This window comes from Gopherus flavomarginatus, chromosome 4 (assembly GCF_025201925.1).
Source record: "Gopherus flavomarginatus isolate rGopFla2 chromosome 4, rGopFla2.mat.asm, whole genome shotgun sequence".
NCBI lineage: Eukaryota > Metazoa > Chordata > Testudines > Testudinidae > Gopherus > Gopherus flavomarginatus.
Genome location: NC_066620.1, coordinates 75,825,338 through 75,845,473, shown reverse-complemented (window position 1 = coordinate 75,845,473; position 20,136 = coordinate 75,825,338). Strand labels below are relative to the sequence as shown.

Genomic DNA, 20,136 nt, shown 5'->3' with positions numbered 1-20,136 from the left:
CCAGGGTCACAGGATGCCACAGGGGCTGAGATAAACAAAGATTATTCAGATCTCCCCAGCTCTTGGCTCAGTGACAGGGATGAATACCCTAAGTTTACTTACATTCTAAACTGGAGCAACATGGTTTGAGAAGTGAATAATGCATACTTAACTTATTTTTTCTCACTTTCAGGGCTGTTGTCAGTCAGTCCTTCCCTTGTACCCCCTTGCACCTGTGGATCTAATTCTAATCTATTAAACCAGTGTAAATCTAATGCAGGGGTAGGCAACCTATGGCACGTGTGTCAAAGGTGGCATGCGAGCTGATTTTCAGTGGCACTCACACTGCCTGGGTCCTGGCCACTGGTCCAGGGGGCTCTGCATTTTAATTTAATTTTAAATGAAGCTTCTTAAACATTTTGAAAACCTTATTTACTTTACATACAACAATAGTTTAGTTATATATTATAGACTTATAGAAGGAGACCTTCTAAAAACATTAAAATGTATTAACGGCACATACAACTTTAAATTAGAGTGAATAAATGAAGACTCAGCACACCATTTCTGAAAGGTTGCTGACCTCCGATCTAATATAATTCCAGAATATTTAATGGAGTTTACTTTGGTGTAACAGAAAAATTACTGCATCATATATTTTTATGAGAGCATCTTCCTGTTCAGGAATTTGCATACCACTGGAATACTCGTTGAGGTCTATTTGGCTGAATGCTCCAGTCAGTTGAGTGTTCACTAATTTGCATGACAAAACAAACTCCTCTTTTAACCTGTAATCACAGCTAACTGAGTGATTTCTTGGAGTGCAAAGAGACACATGGATTTTGAGTGAGCAATAATCCAGTAGACAGGAGAGTACCTCATTAATTAAATCTAGGCTCTAGAATGCATATTATGATTTTATTTTATATGTAACCATTTGTTTCCAATACTTCTGCTTGGCATTACTTGAATCTCTATGCTTTATTAAATAAATTAATACCTAATTTCCCTACAAACAGATCTAAGTTGTGTGTGTTAAGCTGAGCGGTGATCTGAGATGGAACTGATAAGCTGGGGTGTACTGTTGCTTTGACATTAGCACATCTGTGAATGTCCAGCAGACCAGGGACTGGACACTCCAGGGAGATGCTCAGAGTCCTCAGAAGTGCTAACCTGCAGAGTGACAGTGGGTCCTGAGAAGCCTAGAACAGAGAGCTTGTTTTGCCAGTGGGGTTGAGGAGCTGATGCACAGCAGGCACAGACAAGGCTTCCTCATGCTAAGGGCATGACAGCAAGGTGCTTCTCAACCCTGGGAATTCTGAGAAGCATTACCCGTCCCTAACCACACAAAAGTGTCAGGAAACCAAAGAATAAAAGGAACAAAACTCTCTGATTTAATAGGCCACTTATGAGAACATGTGCCCTGCTGCAATCTCACAGCTCAGTGAGGTTGGTAACTCTCCAGATTTAGCCAGAGCTCCACAAAGAGGGATCAAGCATGATTAGTCCTTCCTTTTAGTTCTACCAAAACATACTTCTTTCTTACCTGCACAATGTTTTTCTATCCATCTGTCTCATTCAAAAACATAATGTGGTTATTCATAACCACATTTAAAAAGGGAACCACACAGAGAGAAGAACTCTTTCTACTTACTATCCAGACCCGCAAAAGAAAAAAAGCAAAATGTGAACTTTTCTTCCTTTGAGTATAGGGCAGAACCTGTGCTTCTAGTCTGTTAAGAACTGGAAACTGCTGAAAAAACAGTTTATTTGTAGGATCCAAGAAATCCAGTAAACAAAAGCAGTTTTTTTCCTTACTTCTAGAAAATATAGAAATGTTGAAGTGCAGTTTTACTCACTAAGGTAATTTTTCATGAGAGTGAGAATCAGGGCAAGTAAATAACCAGTTATTTTCTTATATAATTTTGGGGCCCCCAGCTGAGGCCCTTCTTTTTGACCGTGGAACCCTGCAGTAGACCTATAGATCATCTCCAGGAACAAGGCCAGGTAGGATAGCAGAAGTTGCCGTAGCCCTAGGAAAAGACAGGAGCCCTAGGAAAAGAAGGAGGAGCAACTGACTCCGTCTCTCAGACCAGGGAGATTCATTCATCAAAGAATAAATAGAGGGCACAAGAAAAAACAGGACACAGAGCCACATCATCTTCCCTCCTTCCAGTGGTGGATCTCTGGACTGTCTGGAGTGAGAAGTTTGGCTAATCTGCAGGTAGCATGAGGAGAAGCTTGTTCAGTGCTCAGGGACAGGTTATCAGACTCCCCCGTATCACTTTCCTCTTTCAACTTTTTGGCAGGGAATACTTCCCCCTATATTCCTATTACAGGGCTAATGCAAGTGCCCTTCTCAACCCTTCCAGCTGTCAGTTTCATTTCCTGGTGGGTGGTGGGTGTTTCTCCTGGAGCACAGTGGGTGCAGAAAATTCAAATGGAGAAAGGCTCAAGTGCTCTTCTTCAGCTCCCTCTGTCATCCTTTTACTTTTTTCAGAAGTTCAGGGGATGGAAGGTGTTTCTCCCCAGACCTCCCCTAAAACATTTGTGTATGGGGAAAGGGAGGAAGAAGGAACAAGGAAATGCCCCCAACAGATGTTCCTTCCTTCCCTCCCCTAATTTTCTTAAGGTCTCTGCAGCCTCTACAGCTCCAGCTGGCCTCACCCCCTTGCTGAAGACGTACAAGTTTATCTGAAAAAGATTTCAGTCTGTAAACAGGAAGAAAAAAAAGACTACTTGTGACATAAGTGAAAAAACATTGACTTGAAAATTTTACCTATTAATGATAATAAAACACTTGTACTATTAATGGCTATAATCTTTAAAATGTAATTATCTACAGAGTCCCTTTATGTGGACTGCTGTTCTATTCAGAAGTACTGAGGTAGTGAATGTGCTGTTCAATGTTTTTGTACTTAATTTTACATCTGAGCATTCAGAGAATTCTCAAATTATAAAACCCTACTCTAAAAACTGTTAAAAAGACAGTCAACTGTTAGTTACCATAGTTACCATAATAAAAGAAGGTTAAGGATTCATCAGAGGTTGGTTTTCTATTTTCTCCTCATCACAGACAATAAGACCATTTTGCAAATATTCAAGAATAAAAGTCAACAACAGCTAATTTTTACATTCATAATCTTAACGTACATTAAAAAGGAATCAATTCTCAGACTCCCTGCTAATATACCCTACATGAGGGAAAGGCTAAATGTAAATTTATTTTAGGCTCTATCTACACTATAGCCTATGTCAGCAAAAGTTAAGTCGCTCAAGGGTGTGAATTCCATCCCACTTGAGCGACATATGTTACACCAACATAAGCATTCATGAGCTGATGCTGCTCACGGGTGGTTTTTTTAAAGTTGGTACAGCTGCACCACTGCAGTGCTGTACATATATAGACATACCCTTTCTATGATTAACATTTTGATTTAGTCTAAATATTTTCAAAGCAAGATTTTCAAACTAAAAGGTTAAAAAAAAAGCAACTCAGCTTCCAAATGACATCAAATAGTGTTGCCTCATGAGAGGACAAAATACGACAGCTTGCTAATCTACTATGCCCTTTGAAGTTCAGAGAAGTGAATTAAGGGTAGAAACCTTTTGCAGTTGTCCCATATTTCAATTCATCCAGACTAGGCTGCCTACACAGCAAGTGACGTAACAGTTTATTGAAAGTACCTACTTTGCACCTGGTTTTTAAGGAAATGTAATTTTTTAAAAGGTAAGATTTTAAGCACCTTTCTTCTGATAAGTGGGCATTGTGACTCTTGGTAATGATTATGCCCAGCAATTTAAGTACCTGAGTGGGCACTAAGTCATTCTGTCTTCGTATAAAACGTAACCATTGCCCTGCAGAAATTACATAATAGATTTGGGGCCCAAATATGTCACATTGTATAATTCCATTTAAATGAATCAAACATAAAACTGGAATTACACAGTGGTGAATGAAATTAGATCCCTTTGGTGTCTTGGGCTGTGCTGTTCCCCACAAGAACCATAGTAAGTACTTCATCTAAGAATGGATTGATATGAGTATCCTTTTTCCTTAAAAATCCAGTGGACATTATCGTTATCTTGGTGTAGTTCTTCAGAGGTGTCGAAAGATCAGAAGGATGAGCCTTGTTTTGTAGCGTAGCATTTGGCAACTGAATCTCATGAACCCTAAATGAGAGGGTGTGAGGATAATATGGAGAAGATGCTTTAGTACCTTTCTTCCATCTTGAATCTGAACTTTTTGGAGCAATTTTAGGTCCTGCACTGAAGAGATCTTTTCAGGTACTGTAAAGAGTATGATCTATACCAGTGCCGTAAGGAGGGAGAGGCAAAGGGGGCACTTGCCTCAGGTATACAGAGCCTAGGGGTGCAAGTGTCAGCTGCTCTCTCGGCAGCTGCTGCCTCTATGGCAACCAGAGATGCTGGCTGGCAGAGAGCTGAGCCTGAGGGCTAGCGAACAGCTGGTTGCTGTAAGTCAGGAAGGGGAGAGGTAGGACAGAAAGGCACACACATGCTTCTGAGATGTAGCGTTCCCTGGCACTCACCTGGGAGGAGACGCTGAGGGGGCTTCTGGTGGGAGTCAGGATCATCGGCAGTGGACCTCACTCATCACCTGAGCAGCTGCTGTGGCTTCAGTAAGTGTTTGACCCTGTGATCCGCACAGACACACCCCAGCCATCATTCCTGCAAACTGGGCAACGGGCAGCCCCATCCAACACCCCCAGTGAGACATGTGATGGCAGTCCCCTCCCCGCAAGCATCCCCCCCCCGATCCCACACCCCAACTCTGTCCCACAGCCTGCACTCCAGACTCCATCCCAGAGCCCAATCTCTTAACTGTCCTATACCCCAATCCCCTGCCCCAACCCAGGGCCTGCACTCCAGTCCTCCTCCCCCTACCCAAACTCCCTTGCAGAGCCTTAGGCAGATGGGGGCCAGAGTTGGGGGGGGGGTGGTCTCTGAGTGTTCTCGGCACTAGCAGAATTTCTACAAACCTGCTGCCCCTGACACTTGGAGGGGGAGGTGAGGAGGCAAGTTGGTGAATGGAGAGGGGCATCCATTTTCTGTATTTTAGTTTTTGGTACTACATTGATTGACTGCTGTGTGCATTAATATAGTGACCCCCTGGGTCTTTGAATGAGGCTTTATACTTGGAGTGGGGAAGTGAGGAGGCGAGTGAGTCGGTAGCTGGAGTGGGGCAAATCTCCCAGATTAAAAATCTGGGACTGTGTCCCTTGGTCCTTTTTGCTGCTTTTCTCTGGGCTGGGGGTTGTCCCAATGCTGCAAAGAGGGTGTTCCCAAAGGAAAGTGCTTGCTTCTAACCCCTGAAGCCAGCCCACTTGACAAGCTTGATTGTCCTTGATCTGGCTTCCAGCCCCTTTCCAAGGGTTGCAGCTGTCTGGAGGTGCTTGCCTTCCATGCCTTCCTCATTCACATCTCATTCATTCAACAGGGCAATTGATTACAAAGAGAGGGGGAGATCTTATTCTACTTCTAGCATTTTTCTTTTACCTTAATTATACTACCTTAGAGGCCTGCTATAACATATTACCAAGGTTCAATACAAAGTCATATAAAAGTTTTACAAAAATGCATAATGCAGAGATTTATCTACAACTGCATTGATAGACTGCTGTGTGCAGTAATATAGTGACCCCTGGGTCTTTGAATGAGGCTTTATACTTGGGGGGGGGGGGGCAAGAGGGTGAGCAGCGAGTCAGGGGCGAGCGGGAGGGCAAGCAGTGGGTGGGCAAAGAGGCAAGCAGTGAGCCAGCAGGGGTGTTAGGGGCAAGCATGGGGGTTTCTGGCAGGGGGAGGGAGAAGGTGAAAGGAGCGAGTGGTGGGTGGGGGACTGACTAGGTGGGACACAGCAAACCAGTGGGGGCTAGGAGGTGAAGAGGGGTGTGATGGTGGGGCCTAGTGGGGAGGGGACGGGTCCTATTTTACTGTGTGATCTGGTCACCCTATGCATGCTGTTTCTCCTTCCCCTCCCAAACCTTCCTTTTTGGCTGTGATGTTATTGACATTATCTGGGACAGTATAGAACATGGGTGCAACCAAAGTCCTGTAGTGGCACCAAATCTTGTATAAAGGGGGTCAAATGAGGTGTCTGAGACAAGGTTATGGTTTGCTGGTTATAATTATGCTCTCTTTACGTGTGTACCATTTTTGTAGTTGAAGATATGAAGGTTGGATCTATACAGTCTGTATTTCAAACTTATTCTATGCTTCTGGGTGACATCTCAGACAAGCTGATGTCAGCTCTGCCTAGCCTGCTTGATGGCCTATTAAGGACCTTCAGATATACAAAAAGGAAGATTACTTACCAAATCAGAGTGTGAATGTTGTAGTTCTCTATGAGTTTACTGTAAGAGTGCCTTTAGCCAAAATCCACCTAAATGGATGGTACTCAGCATGAAATTATAGCTGGTGTAAGGAAGTTATTGCCTAAAGATCTTTTGATTGGGGAAAATGTTAAAGCTTTGTTCAGTCCAGGTAGCCAGTCACAGGACAGGAATGATCTTAAACCTGTGTCTGTTATGGGCAATGATTTGCCTGGGGAGAGTTTCTCCAAAGGTTTGTCTGAGGAAAAGAGCTGTTTGTCTGTAAATGAAGTTTCTGAATGTCTTTCTAATGTCTCAGAAGTAAATCTGAAGTTAAATCAAGAGCAGAAAGATCTCATTGGTCAGGAAAATGTTTCTCAGGAGCAGATTAAAGTGGATGGCCAGGTGAAAGCCCTAACTGAGGAAGGAAAGGGTAGATTGTGGATGGGCGATCGATTGTTGGTTAATACAACTTGTAAAAGTGAACCTGAAAAGGGTAACTGTGATTTGCTGGAAGTAGATCAGTGTAGTGAGAAGAGCTGCAGTTTATCTGTTGGGAGTGGCAATTCACTTGGTAAGGAAAGTCTGGATGAGCCTAGGCAGCCTTGTGAGCTGATGGCTTTATCTAATCAGCAGTTTGGGAAGGCAAGGATAGTGGAAGACGGGTTTGTTTCTGAGGGGCGGGCGGCGCTGGGTGTGTGTGTTTCGGGAAGGAGGGGGGTAGGCGGAGCTGGGGGGGCAATTTTATATTCTTACCTCGGGCGCAAAAATAGCTAGTTATGGCTCTGATCTATTCCACAAAATGTCTTTTGATCAGGAACTGGTCATTAGCCCTTGTCCTTAAGAATACACAAACGAACCTGAGGAGACAACTTCTATCGGTGTGGTTCCTGGGGTTCTGGGAAAATCTTTTTCTACCAAATATCTTGCCTAAATTATTTACGCACTTGACCAAGAGTTACAACATTATTTTATAACAAGCCAAGGTCTTCTCCAGAGGAGCATTTCAGCGATGGATGGATGAAGGTTGTGAAGGGAAGGAGTCAGAATGATATATTTTGCTGTCCTGTCCTTCCTCTCTTTTGTCTAGACCATCTTTTGCTGTAGCTCTCATATGGGCTATGAAACGACTGTCTTGGTCTTTACTAGGCCCTAAAGTCCCTTTTCAGTTGTTTCAGTGACATTACAGATTCTCTCTTTTAGGATGCAGTATGTCAAGTGACAGATGTCTTTTTGATACTATGTTAACTGCCACAATCATTGTTGCAAAACTCAGGAGGTAGAGAAGCATCCACTTCAAATGACAATGCTAAATAGATTTTTTGTAGAATAGGTCTAATCCTCTTGACTTCCATTGAGAATCTTTCATTTAAGTTGTTCCTCTGTGCAAAAATGCCTATGCACAAACACGTTGAGGTACTCAGTGCTGATGGGATCTTTGTAGAACTTCTCTGCCAAACTAACTACTTAGTCATCAGCGTAGTATTCTGATAGCTCCTGTAGTAATTAATGCATGTGTCTGATGTTTGGGCTATGCAAAGTGGGTTAATCACATGGTTCATTATGTAATATAGTTCCCGTGGCTATATTGCTGTACTGATTGTGGAGGGGTAGAAGGATCATTTTGCTTCCTTTACTGCAGTGACAATCTTGTAAGAGTTGTTTGTGCTGCTGGATTCAAGATGCCTTTTGTATCACTGGTGCTCTATCTTTCTGCCTGTGTACTTCCATCAGCATCTATGCACCATGGTGATCATAAGGGCATGAGCATCTTGGGGCCCTTGAAGTGTCAGTAATAGCAGACCTCAGGTCACTGTACTGACTATTCAGAGACTTGGCTTTTTATTAGCTGGCTTGTTCTCCTAGCTAAAATGTAAATTTTAGCTTTTAGCTTTAGTTTCTATTTCTATAAGATAATCAAGACAAATAGTCAAGATTGATTCCCTGACTACTGTAAAGTGAATTCTTTTTAGCCCCAAAATATTGTACTGTCTTCTGTATTTTTATCCCTGTATTTTCTAGTTCTACTACTGAACGTGGAGTTAACTTTTTTATTGAAGACAAACATCTAGCTTTCTAGTGACACTGCCAATTGAAAGGTTGTGCTGAAAAAATAGGCTGTGCTATAACTAGAGTCATATTGCAGTTTGTAGAGCAGTTATCTGTTCGGCACATTCAATTTATTTGACGCATCAGAGATTTTGTAGTACTAAAATAGCTTAAGCAAAAGCAAGCATCTGAATTGATTGACTCATTCTGCCTTCAAGCTTTTATTGTGGTAGAGTTAACTGGGGATTATATGGGATTTTCTGAATGTTGCATATGTACATCAAATGACTCCAGATTATAAAATCTAGCAGTTGTGGCCTTTTTAGACACCTGTATAAAATTAGGCTTATGCATGTATGTCTCCTTCACCATGGATATGATGATGTATTCAAGTTGATAATCACATAAACTGATTAATTACATACAAAATATTTTAACTACTGAGATACTATGTAATTTGGCACATTCTACTGCTAGAGTCAAAGATGGTAGGTAATTCAGATATTGAGATGCATCTTTCACAAACCAGTGATGCTGCGCAGAAAGGGGAAATGCTCTGAAGAATTTCTACCCCTTGACGCAGTACAGTACATGATTTTTATACATTTTGGAAGCAGCAGGAGATGTGAATAAGGACAACTGCTGTTGTAGGCCTCATCAAAGTCCAGGCACTGACATAACACTATCACCTGAAAAGTATATAAAATTAAAACTTTGCTTATAAGAGGAGACCTATTAGCAGGTTCAGCACAAGGTGGACTTCATAAAAAAAGTCTTCTGCTGTGTCCCTTATGGAATAATTTGGAACTTTTTACAGTTAATCGTAACAGCCAAGTCCACAGATGTAATTTTTTTTAAATATACAAGATGTTTGTTCCAAGCACAAGTGGAGCAAGCCCTATGTTAAATATACATATGTCATAAACAGATAGCTAAGGGTTAATGTCTCTTTCACCTGAAGCACCTGACCAGAGGACCAATCAGGAAACCGGATTTTTTCGACTTTAGGTGGAGGGAATTTTGTGTCTGAGGTCTTTGTCTGTCTGCCTGCTGTCTCTGAGCTTTGGAGAAGTAGTTTCTGCTTTCTAATCTTCTGTTTCTAAGTGTAAGGACAAAGAGATCAGATAGTAAGTTATATGGTTTCTTTTCTTTGGTATTTGCATGAATATAAGTGCTGGAGTGCTTTGATTTGTATTCTTTTTGAATAAGGCTGTTTTTTCATATTTCTTTTAAGCAATTAACCCTGTATTTTGTCACCTTAATACAAAGACCATTTGTATGTATTTTTCTTTCTTTTTAAAACCTGTTAAAGTTTTCTTTACTGGGAAATTTCAGGGAAATTGAGTCTGTACTCACCAGGGAATTGGTGGGAGGAAGAAATCAGGGGGAGATCTGTGTGTGTTGGATTTGCTAGCCTGATTTTGCATTCCCTCTGGGTGAAGGGGAAAGTGCTTTTGTTTCCAGGACTGGGAACGGAGAGGGGGAGTCCCTCTGTTTGGATTCACAGAGCTTGTGTCTGTGTATCTCTCCAGGAGCACCTGGAGGGGGGAAGGGAAAAAGGATTATTTCCCTTTGTTGTGAGACTCAAGGGATTTGGGTCTTGGGGTCCCCAGGGAAGGTTTTTCAGGGGGACCAGAGTGCCCCACAACACTCTAATTTTTTGGGTGGTGGCAGCAAGTACCAGGTCCAAGCTGGTAACTAAGCTTGGAGGTTTTCATGCTAACCCCCATATTTTGGACGCTAAGGTCCAGATCTGGGACTAAAGTTATGACATGGTGTTAGCGGTGGGATAGAATCCAGAAGCCAGTAGGAATATTATATTTTTCTTTTCTCTGCTAGGGACTTTTTAGCAGAGAGGGTTTGGTTTTCAAAGAAACCAGAGAGAATTTTTTTTTCTGCTCTCTCTGGCAGTTTGTGGCTTGCATATTAAGCAAGAAGCCATTAAGGAGCTGTTACAGGTCTTTTGTCATGCAATAGCACTCCCATTGAGAGTCATTACCAGCACTATATACATGCAAATAAAGTGGTTTTTCTAGTTTACGCTAGAGGAAGAAAAGGAAATAAGCACTGTTGCTAGGCAGACTTCAGGAGGCAACAGAGAACCTGCAGTTCTGAAGATAAACACCGGAGGGCACCCCAACACAAGAAAACAGAAACCATGTCTACCAAGACAAAAATGGAGGCCGAAGAACTAATCAAAGAAGCTGAACACAGGCGACAACTGGAAAAAAAACAAAAAGAGGTGGAGCTGAAAGAAAAGGAAGAAAGCATCAAACTGGCAGCCTACCAAAGAGAACAGGCAGCCAAAGAGGCAGCACACAAAAGAAAACTAAAAAAAGAAGAGGCGGCCCACCGCCGAGACATGGAAAAAACAACAAAAAGAGATGGAACTCCAGAGGGAAGCCCACCGACAGGCCATGGAATTAAAAAAGGCTAAGCAAAACACAGCCAACCCTAACAACCCGGCGCCACTTATTGCTCCACAGCACAGGAAATTTCTCACCTACAAGGCAGGTAATGACACCGAGGCCTTCTTGAAAAATTTTGAAAGAGCCTGTCTTGGGTACAGCATCCCCGAAGACCAGTACATGGTAGAATTGAGGTCACAGCTCAGTGGACCTTTAGCAGAGGTGGCAGCTAAAATGCCTAAGCAGCAAATGAATGACTATAAACTTTTTCAAACCAAGGCCAGATACAGAATGGGGATAACCCCAGATCATGCCCTTCGGCGCTTCAGAACCCAAAAGTGAAAACCAGATGTGTCATTTCCCAAACACGCCTACTACGTTGCAAAAAATTATGAGGCCTGGATGTCAGAACACAATGTTAAAACCTTGAAAAAACTGCACCTCCTCATACAAATGGAGCAGTTCTTGGATGGTGTTCCTGAAGACATCACACGGTACATACAAGATGAAAAACCCAAAAATCTCGCTAAGGCGGGGGAAATTGGAGCCAAATGAATGAAAGTGGCAGAAAGCAAGAAAGCTACTGTCAAGGGAAACGATTACCCCAGGGGGCACACCGACCATAAACCCTACAACCAAGGACAGCCAAAGACCCCACATACCACCCAAGTAAAGCCACAGACACCCTACTCTTCCACCTCACCAGTCTCCAGTAACTCACCTCGGCCCAGTGACCCATCAGATGGAAGATGCTTTAAGTGTAATAAACTGGGACATATCAAGGTCAACTGTCCAAAGAACACCATGCGAGTGCAATTCATTACACCACCATCACACCAAAGATCCCCAGGCCCAGATGCCTCTCAAATACCCTTGGAGCGAAGGGAAAATTTGAGAGTGGGCGGAAAGAAGGTTACTGCGTGAAGAGACACGGGGGCACAAGTGTCAGCTATCCACCAATCCTTCGTTGACCCCAAATTCATCAACCCAAAGGCCAAAGTTACAATTTACCCCTTCATGTCACAAGCTGTAGGCTTGCCTACAGCTCAACTGCCTGTCCAGTACAAAGGCTGGTCAGGAATGTGGACTTTTGCAGTCTATGACAATTATCCCATCCCCATGCTACTGGGAGAAGACTTGGCCAACTAGGTGAAGCGGGCCAAGCGAGTGGAAATGGTTACACGTAGCCAAACCAGGCAAGCTTCCAGACCCATTCCTGTTCCTGAACCGTCCACAGACGCCCCGTCTGGGTTACCAAAGACCCAGACAGAGGTAGTGGACCTGAATTCCATGCCAACCACTGAAACAGCCACAACACCTCCAGTCCCAGGCCCAGAACTGGAACAGCAACCAGCACCAGCAACTGCAACCACATCTTCAAACTCAACGCCAGAAAGCGCCAGCGAGCCAGAACTGGCAAAAGCAACAGACAGCCATACCCAAAAGGCTCAGCCAGAGCCTGAAATACCCTCAGGTGCACCAGTGGAGAGCGGTTCACCAGCAATGGAAACAACCCCATCATCTACATCGCTTCCAGAGGGACCAAGCCCAAGTCCACAGTCTGAGGAAGAACTGGTGACCCCAGCCTCAACGGAACAGTTCCAAACTGAGCAGAAAGCAGATGACAGCCTTCAAAAAGCTTGGGCGGCGGCACGGAGCACCCCACCGCCTCTCACCTCTTCTAATCGATCCCGGTTTGTTATAGACCAAGGACTTTTATACAAGAAGATTCTTTCTGGTGAACACCGGGAAAAATGGCAGCCGCAAAAACAGTTGGTGGTTCCAACTAAGTACCGGGGGAAGCTCTTAAGCTTAGCCCATGATCATCCCAGTGGCCATGCTGGGGTGAACAGAACCAAGGACCGGTTGGGGAAGTCCTTCCACCGGGAGGGGATGGGCAAGGACGTTGCCAAGTATGTCCGGTCTTGTGAGGTATGCCAAAAAGTGGGAAAGCCTCAAAACCAGGTCAAGGCCCCTCTCCAGCCACTCCCCATAATTAAGGTCCCATTTCAGCAAGTAGCTGTGAATATTCTGGGTCCTTTCCCAAAAAAGACACCCAGAGGAAAGCAGTACGTACTGACTTTAGTGGACTTTGCTACCCGATGGCCGGAAGCAGTAGCTCTAGGCAACACCAGGGCTAACACTGTGTGCCTGGCCCTAACAGACATCTTTGCCAGGGTAGGTTGGCCCTCCGACATCCTTACAGATTCAGGGTCTAATTTCCTGGCAGGGACCATGGAAAAACTGTGGGAAACGCATGGGGTGAATCACTTGGTTGCCACCCCGTACCACCATCAAACCAATGGCCTGGTGGAAAGGTTCAATGGAACTTTGGGGGCCATAATACGAAAATTCATCAATGAATTCTCCAATAATTGGGACCTAGTGTTGCAGCAGTTGCTGTTTGCCTACAGGGCTGTACCACATCCCAGTTTAGGGTTTTCACCATTTGAACTTGTGTATGGTCACGAGGTTAAGGGACCATTACAGTTGGTGAAGCAGCAATGGGAGGTGTTTATGCCTTCTCCAGGAACTAACATTCTGGACTTTGTAAGCAACCTACAAAACACCCTCCGACACTCTTTAGCCCTTGCTAGAGAAAACCTAAAGAATGCTCAGGAAGAGCAAAAGGCCTGGTATGACAGACATGCCAGAGAACGATCCTTCAAAGTAGGAGACCAGGTTATGGTCTTGAAGGCGCAACAGGCCCATAAGATGGAAGCATCATGGGAAGGGCCATTCACGGTCCAAGAGCGCCTGGGAACTGTAAACTACCTCATAGCATTTCCCAATTCCTCACTAAAGCCTGAAGTGTACCATGTTAATTCTCTCAAGCCTTTCTATTCCAGAGACTTACAGGTTTGTCAGTTTACAGTCCAGGGAGATGAGGCTGAGTGGCCTGACGGTGTCTACTACGACGGGAAAAAAAGACGGTGGCGTGGAAGAGGTGAACCTCTCAACGACCCTGGAACGTCTGCAGCGGCGACAAATCAAGGAGCTGTGCACTAGCTTCGCCCCATTGTTCTCAGCCACCCCAGGACGGACTGAACGGGCATACCACTCCATTGATACAGGTAATGCTCACCCAATCAGAACCCCACCCTACCGGGTGTCTCCTCATGCCCAAGCTGCTATAGAACGGGAGATCCAGAACATGCTACAGATGGGTATAATCCGCTCATCTAACAGTGCATGGGCATCTCCAGTGGTTCTGGTACCCAAACCAGATGGGGAAATACGCTTTTGCGTGGACTACCGTAAGCTAAATGCAGTAACTCGTCCGGACAACTATCCAATGCCACATACCGATGAGCTATTTGAGAAGTTGGGACGTGCCCAGTTAATCTCTACAATAGACTTAACCAAGGGGTACTGGCAAGTACCGCTAGATAAACCTGCCAAGGAGAGGTCAGCATTCGTCACCCATGCAGGGGTGTATGAATTCAATGTCCTTCCTTTCGGCCTTCGAAATGCACCCGCCACCTTCCAGAGGCTGGTAGATGGTCTACTAGCTGGACTGGGAGAATTTGCAGTTGCCTACCTCGATGATGTGGCCATTTTTTCAGACTCCTGGCCCGAACACCTACTACACCTGGAAAAGGTCTTTGAGCGCATCAGGCAGGCCGGACTAACTGTTAAGGCCAAAAAGTGTCAAATAGGCCAAAACAAAGTGACTTACCTGGGGCACCAGGTGGGTCGAGGAACCATAAACCCCCTACAGGCCAAGGTGGATGCTATCCAAAAGTGGTCTGTCCCAAGGTCAAAGAAACAGGTCCAATCCTTCTTAGGCTTGGCCGGATACTACAGGCGATTTGTACCACACTACAGCCAAATCGCTGCCCCACTGACCGACCTGACCAAAAAGACCCAGCCAAATGCAGTTAAGTGGACTGATGAGTGTCAAGAGGCCTTTACCCAACTTAAGGCAACGCTCATGTCTGACCCTGTGCTCAGGGCCCCGGACTTTGACAAGCCATTCCTAGTAACCACGGATGCATCTGAGCGTGGTATAGGAGCGGTGCTCATGCAGGAAGCAACAGATCACAACTTCCATCCTGTCGTGTTTCTCAGCAAGAAACTGTCTGAGAGGGAAAGTCACTGGTCAGTCAGTGAAAAGGAATGCTATGCCATTGTGTACGCCCTGGAAAAGCTACGCCCATATGTTTGGGGAGGGCGGTTCCAACTACAAACTGACCATGCTGCACTAAAGTGGCTTCATACTGCCAAGGGGAACAACAAGAAACTTCTTCGTTGGAGTTTAGCTCTCCAAGATTTTGATTTTGAAATTCAACACATCACAGAAGCTTCTAACAAAGTAGCTAATGCACTCTCCCGTAAGAATTTCCCAAAATTCAGTAGTTAAAAAGTGTTCTTAAAATGTAAAAGTCTGTTAGTTATATACTTAGTAGTATATGTAAAGGTGCATGTGTTGTAGTAATCTGTTTATTTTAAAGTTCTACAAGGAAATCGCCGCCAGTGAGCTTCCCCACTGTCTGCAATTTGGGGGGCGTGTCATAAACGGATAGCTAAGGGTTAATGTCTCTTTCACCTGAAGCACCTGACCAGAGGACCAATCAGGAAACCGGATTTTTTCAACTTTGGGTGGAGGGAATTTTGTGTCTGAGGTCTTTGTCTGTCTGCCTGCTGTCTCTGAGCTTTGGAGAAGTAGTTTCTGCTTTCTAATCTTCTGTTTCTAAGTGTAAGGACAAAGAGATCAGATAGTAAGTTATATGGTTTCTTTTCTTTGGTATTTGCATGAATAGAAGTGCTGGAGTGCTTTAATTTGTATTCTTTTTAAATAAGGCTGTTTATTCATATTTCTTTTAAGCAATTAACCCTGTATTTTGTCACCTGAATACAAAGAGACCATTTGTATGTATTTTTCTTTCTTTTTTATATAAAGCTTTCTTTTTAAAACCTGTTAAAGTTTTCTTTACTGGGAAATTTCAGGGAAATTGAGTCTGTACTCACCAGGGAATTGGTGGGAGGAAGAAATCAGGGGGAGATCTGTGTGTGTTGGATTTGCTAGCCTGATTTTGCATTCCCTCTGGGTGAAGGGGAAAGTGCTTTTGTTTCCAGGACTGGGAACGGAGAGGGGGAGTCCCTCTGTTTGGATTCACAAAGCTTGTGTCTGTGTATCTCTCCAGGAGCACCTGGAGGGGGGAAGGGAAAAAGGATTATCTCCCTTTGTTGTGAGACTCAAGGGATTTGGGTCTTGGGGTCCCCAGGGAAGGTTTTTCAGGGGGACCAGAGTGCCCCAAAACACTCTAATTTTTTGGGTGGTGGCAGCAAATACCAGATCCAAGCTGGTAACTAAGCTTGAAGGTTTTCATGCTAACCCCCATATTTTGGACGCTAAGGTCCAGATCTGGGACTAAAGTTATGACAACATAATTACAACAAAATTATATATATTGCACAAAACCATTGGAGGCTCAGAACTTTAGCTTGTTAAAATAGCAAATTTGCCGTAGATAATGAGTCTGCACTGGCACAGGTGGACTAGCTGAGCTAGTATTTCTTTTACATCACTAAAGAGTCTCATAGATAACGACATGGTTGTTTTACAAGACACCACTCTTCCACCAAATACTCATTTTTTACATTTGAGCTAACAGCAAAACAACAAAAAAACCTTGTAGAATATAAACATATGACTATTTTAAAAAAACAAAACACTCTTATTGAACCAAGTGACATCTTAGAAGGGGATTTCATTTATATCAGAGTTGTCATACTCACTAAGTGCAGAGGGTGTAATTCCCATTTTAATTACGTTCCAGGCCAGGACATATATTTAGGACTACACACTACTCTCAGTTCTCAGCAGAGCTCCCAGTGATGATATCAACAGATTTGTACAAAGGCAAAGGTAGAATATGGCCTTCAAGTCAATATATCTTTTATGTATTATGCTCTCAGAACTTAGTCACAACCAGAATTACTCAGTGGGGGAAAAACATCCTAGCTTTTTAGGACTACGACTAATTTCTGCACTTTGTTTCTCCTCTTTCCCATTCTCTTTTCTCTGTTTCTTGCCTCCCTTCCTTTCATTTCATTGGCTTTCATGCCGCAGAAAGAGACGTCACAGAGGAGGAAACTGAAAGGTAGCAAATTCAAAAATGATAAGGGGAAACTCATTCACATGATATGTGATTAGAGTGTGGAAATGACTGCCAAAAGATATCGCTGAGACCAAGGATTTAGCAAGATTCAAGTGGAACTGGACTTCTATATGGGTAACAAGTTTATCCAGAGAAATAAATTCTTAAAAAAAAATTAACGTAGGAAGAGATAAACCTCATGCTTCAGATTTTAAACTGATGTCACAATTTCAAATTATTAGAGATTAGGAAATGTCTTACCTAGGAGCAAATTATCCCTCATCCACTTACTGTATGATTTTCTTGCACCTTCCCCTGAGGCACTGAGTGCTGGCTACTGTCAGAGGTAAGATATTAGACTAGATGGACTCTGGTCCTGATCCAGAATGGCAATTCCTATGTTCTATTTCCCATCCACTTCCCATTCCATTGGTTAACAAGATCAAAGCAACAACTGTTGACATGTGAAGTGTCACTATAATTGTTTAGAATTAACATCTCAATAAAATGAATGGAGGGATTAGGAAGGGGGAAGTTCACTCCACTGACAGTTTTAGTTTCCAGCTGTCTACAGATTTAGGAAAACAAACACTGCTTTGAGATAAGCCATGTATACACATAATGCTTGTCTATATGGTGCATTAGTCTACATTACAGGAGTGTAAATTCTAATGTGCAACATGCTAGTACACACTAACTGGCTCATGTGGTCCCTGCTGGCACACCCTAACAATTCCCTAATGTTGTTAATATGTCCTTAATGTGCACTAGGGAACCTTCAGTGTACACCAGCAGCATCTGCATGGGCCATTTAGTGTGCAATATGTTAGCATCCACTAGAATTTACACCCCTCTCATGCAAACTAATACAGCATGTAGACAAGCCCAGAGATATTGCATCAATGTAACTAAATCGGTGTCCTATATCAATTCTGTTAAATTAGTGCAACACCTTTGTGTGGATGCTCATACAAACTGGTCGTAAGAGTGGCTAATATCAAATTTAGCCTAATTTGGTTTGTTACAAAATTAACAATAGACCAAGTTTTCTTATGTGTTTCTGCGATACCTAATACAATGGGGCCTCAATTCCAAATGGGACTTTTGGATATTACCAAAAATACACATCTCTCAAAAATGGTAGATCCTATGTTTTAATACTTATTATGGATTTGGGTTAAATAATTTGTGAATATCAACATAGTTTTAAAAACATGGTTAAATTATTCTGGACATAGAAAAGCCTATATATATTTGCCTGTATAATTTTGGTCATATTTAAAAAAAAAAAAAAAAAAAAAAAAAAAGGATAAGGATGAAAAGGTTCAAAGTGTGAAGCCCTGACTTATACACACAGGATTTCAGATATAGATCCACACACTTAAAAGGAAGTTGCAATATAACCTCAGCCTACAAAAGATCCCGCTGTATACATACATCCCAGTATTGTGTTACCCTTTCCAAAACTTCATTCAATTTATTATCATCCACTATCACACAAAGTCTGTCTTCATGAATCTTCTCTATGGAATACTCCCTTATTTTATATCTATGTAATAATTTTAGACACTCTTACACTTCGGTCATTCTGTGTTATCTACGTTGTTCTTGACAGACACGTTCACTACCATTTCTTTGACGTATTTCCCATACACTGGCGAGATCCTAGATCAGTGGTTCCCAAGCTTTTCGTCTGGCGGATGCCAGATGAAGGACCATGGCAGTGGTCGACCATCTGCCAAAATGCCACCGATTTTTGGCGATGATGCCTCTGGATGATGTCGCTTGTCGGTGGCAAGCGGCGTCATCAAGAGGCGTCGCCGCCAAAATGCAGCCAAATTTCGGCGGATGCTTGACCGCCGGCCAGGACGCGGGCGCATTTAGATGCCCCTATGCCCACAGGCACCGCGTTGGGGACCCCTGTCCTAGATCATATCAAGATCATGAATACATAGAATAAAACTGGACTGCCACACTGTATCCATTATATACAAAGATGTAACATTATTAATAACGTTTTGTTTCCTATCAGTAAAACAAATGTTTGTTCATATAATAAGTAATTGAAATCCAGAAAGTTTATCTCCATTTCTGAATGAATTTTGCTGCAGTCTGATCAATAACTTGCTACAATCCTAGACTATCAGGACTGGAAGGGACCTCAGGAGGTCATCTAGTCCAATCCCTGGCTCAAAGCAGGACCAATCACCAGACAGATTTTTGCCCCAGATCCTTAAATGGCCTCCTCAAGGATTGAACTCACAACCCTGGGTTTAGCAGGCCAGTGCTCCAACCACTGAGTTATCCCTCCCCTCGCTTAATTCCCTTTCTCTACTTAGTCTGTTACTGTGTCAAAAAAGGGAATGTGTTACTACTGGGGGAATTCTGTGCTATGGCACAATGCAGAATTGTGCAGAAATTTATGTTGTGCATGCAGAATTTCCTTTCCTCCACAGAAATGGGCTCCAGTGCAGCCAGCTGCCATTAAGGGCCACTGGACCTGGCAAAGCCCAGCTCGCACATAGAAGACATTGCTTGGGGGAGGGAGCTAGTGGGTTTCTGGCAGCTGCAGTTCCCAGCATACCCTGAGGGAAGCAGAGGACAGCACACAGGAAACTGTGCAAGCCTGGGACCCAGCATCAGGCTTTTTCTCCCTCTGGAACCCTGGGTTCTGCAGGGAAAGGGGAGGGTAATCTGCGCTGGGGAGGGCGGTGCAGGTATCTGGGCTGGGGGGACCCGCGGCTGGGCTCTGGGGGAAGCGGGATTCTAGGTGTCTGCCCTTCCCACCCCTGGCTGGGGGGAAGGGAGCAGTGAAACAGGAACTGGGTTGTCATAGGGGTTTCTTTTAACTCTTTACTCCTGGGGGAATTTGTGTGTGTGTCTGTATTGTTACAGACGTACTTACTGACAGGTATTTTGAAATAAATTACCAAAATAATTGAAACTGGCGTGTTTATGTAGTTATTTTGACAAAATAAAGTTTGCAAAATTTTAAAATATTGTGTGCAGAATTTTTAATTTTTTGGTGCAGAATATCCCCAGGAGTACTGCGTCAAAACAGGTAAATGAGATTAGTCTGCCATAATCTGTATTGCTATGACAATGTCTCCTTCAGTTGCCCACAAATGTTTTCAGATATTCTACATGAGATGAAAACCAGGCTAATAGATCAGTAATTTATTACGATGTAAACCTCCTTTCCCATTAAAAAAAAAAAAGATGAACAGTTTAGTTCCTCTGTTATTTGAACCTCACTGGGTTTCTATG

At 43.4% G+C, this 20,136-nt stretch overlaps 1 protein-coding gene across 9 annotated transcripts in view; it reads right to left on the bottom strand.

The window, feature by feature from the left end:
• The window catches only part of CEP170 (centrosomal protein 170), a 207,499-nt gene that overhangs the window by 171,069 nt on the left and 16,294 nt on the right, over window positions 1-20,136 (bottom strand). The window contains exon 1 of one of the 9 annotated variants that reach the window (XM_050950372.1): window positions 17,131-17,203. The exons of the other annotated variants lie outside the window; for them this stretch is intronic. The gene's annotated coding sequence lies outside the window, so the exon portion shown is untranslated. Of the gene's footprint in view, window positions 1-17,130; window positions 17,204-20,136 lie in introns of those variants that run through there. 9 annotated transcript variants of the gene reach the window in all.